Below are 2,835 nucleotides of genomic sequence, written 5' to 3'. Positions count from 1 at the left end.
CAGTTTGCAAAATATCATGAGTTTCTAAGTTTTTTTAGTTAAAGGTTTTGAATAGATTTATGGTTATGTTCCTGCTAAGTCTCAAGTAATCTCTAACATGTAGAGAAGTTAGGAAGTGGTTCGAGAGTCTTGTTGTGATGCCCCGGAAGAGGCTTTTAGTTTTCTCTCACCTTTGGGGTCCTAATTCTCCACTGCTTTTAGAGACTCCCCGATTTGGTATCAGAGCCAGCCATATCTCTTTATTCAAAACATTCATATTTCCTAAATATGTCTTCCTCTTCAGCTTCTACATCCACATCTATTGTACCTAGCCGTTCTTCTTTTTCATTAGAAAAACCTCATTTCAAAAAATATCTCTCTTCTAAGATGGATTATCTCTATGAGATAAATTATCTTAAAGAGGACCAAAAAATAGAAGAAACCCATCTGCCTCTTCTGAATCCATACTCTGCTTTCAATAAAAGAAACCAATCTAATCTTCTAGTTAAATCCCTTAAAGCTATTTACCAGAAAAGGTCTTTAGTTCCCAAAGAATACATCTCAGCCTCAGCCATGAGCAGATGTCCCATATATTCCACCCACCAAGAACAGTTCATTACTCTTGAAATCCCTGATGAATTCCCGGCCATTTGGAGGAGAGAAGGATATACCCATATCCACTTTGGAGCAATCCGTTTTGCCATAACCTATCATGGCAGAAAGGGTCAACCCGTAGTTGCCAAGCTATGTCTCCTTGTGTAATACCCCGTATTTTATTAACATTATTATTTTATCCTAAGGTATTGACATACATGAGTTATGATCTCCCGATACTTCAAATGAATTTTTATAAGTAAGTATAGTTGTTATTAAGCTGCGATCGTATGTGCCGGTCACGAACCGTAAAATTTTTGGGGGACGAATTTTCAGCTCGGATTTCTTTGGAAATGGATGATTAGGCATATATGACTAAGTATGAACTTCCTGCTTAGTTAAGTTGAAATTGGATGAGCTATAAGGGTCGAAATTTATTTCTGATCGTACTTCGCGAAATTTCGCAATGTACTGAACCTAGCCCATTTTGGGAGCTTTTGACTGGAATAAAATTTTGGTGTCGGAAATTATTCTTTCTGGATTATTTTCTACCGAAACTTTATCTGTTTGGACCACAACTGATATGTTGTGGAGATATTTTATTAATATTATTATTATATATAATTGGATAAGCATCCCACATATTATATTTTATTATTATAATTATTATTATTATTATTATTATTGTTGTTATTATTATTATTATTATTAAATATATTATTACGTATATGTATATATGTAAGGGATAAGATTGAGCAAGTCACATTTCTTCATTTCCATTTCTTCATTTCGTCTTCACCCTCATTTCCGTAAGAGAGAGAGAGAGAGAGAGAGAGAGAGAGAGAGAGAGAGNCAGTTTGCAAAATATCATGAGTTTCTAAGTTTTTTTAGTTAAAGGTTTTGAATAGATTTATGGTTATGTTCCTGCTAAGTCTCAAGTAATCTCTAACATGTAGAGAAGTTAGGAAGTGGTTCGAGAGTCTTGTTGTGATGCCCCGGAAGAGGCTTTTAGTTTTCTCTCACCTTTGGTCCTAATTCTCCACTGCTTTTAGAGACTCCCCGATTTGGTATCAGAGCCAGCCATATCTCTTTATTCAAAACATTCATATTTCCTAAATATGTCTTCCTCTTCAGCTTCTACATCCACATCTATTGTACCTAGCCGTTCTTCTTTTTCATTAGAAAAACCTCATTTCAAAAAATATCTCTCTTCTAAGATGGATTATCTCTATGAGATAAATTATCTTAAAGAGGACCAAAAAATAGAAGAAACCCATCTGCCTCTTCTGAATCCATACTCTGCTTTCAATAAAAGAAACCAATCTAATCTTCTAGTTAAATCCCTTAAAGCTATTTACCAGAAAAGGTCTTTAGTTCCCAAAGAATACATCTCAGCCTCAGCCATGAGCAGATGTCCCATATATTCCACCCACCAAGAACAGTTCATTACTCTTGAAATCCCTGATGAATTCCCGGCCATTTGGAGGAGAGAAGGATATACCCATATCCACTTTGGAGCAATCCGTTTTGCCATAACCTATCATGGCAGAAAGGGTCAACCCGTAGTTGCCAAGCTATGTCTCCTTGTGTAATACCCCGTATTTTATTAACATTATTATTTTATCCTAAGGTATTGACATACATGAGTTATGATCTCCCGATACTTCAAATGAATTTTTATAAGTAAGTATAGTTGTTATTAAGCTGCGATCGTATGTGCCGGTCACGAACCGTAAAATTTTTGGGGGACGAATTTTCAGCTCGGATTTCTTTGGAAATGGATGATTAGGCATATATGACTAAGTATGAACTTCCTGCTTAGTTAAGTTGAAATTGGATGAGCTATAAGGGTCGAAATTTATTTCTGATCGTACTTCGCGAAATTTCGCAATGTACTGAACCTAGCCCATTTTGGGAGCTTTTGACTGGAATAAAATTTTGGTGTCGGAAATTATTCTTTCTGGATTATTTTCTACCGAAACTTTATCTGTTTGGACCACAACTGATATGTTGTGGAGATATTTTATTAATATTATTATTATATATAATTGGATAAGCATCCCACATATTATATTTTATTATTATAATTATTATTATTATTATTATTATTGTTGTTATTATTATTATTATTATTAAATATATTATTACGTATATGTATATATGTAAGGGATAAGATTGAGCAAGTCACATTTCTTCATTTCCATTTCTTCATTTCGTCTTCACCCTCATTTCCGTAAGAGAGAGAGAGAGAGAGAGAGAGAG

This window comes from Ipomoea triloba, chromosome 14 (genome assembly GCF_003576645.1).
Source record: "Ipomoea triloba cultivar NCNSP0323 chromosome 14, ASM357664v1".
Classification (NCBI taxonomy): domain Eukaryota; kingdom Viridiplantae; phylum Streptophyta; class Magnoliopsida; order Solanales; family Convolvulaceae; genus Ipomoea; species Ipomoea triloba.
The sequence above is the reverse complement of the archived record's forward strand: the minus strand, read 5'-3'. Positions refer to the sequence as shown.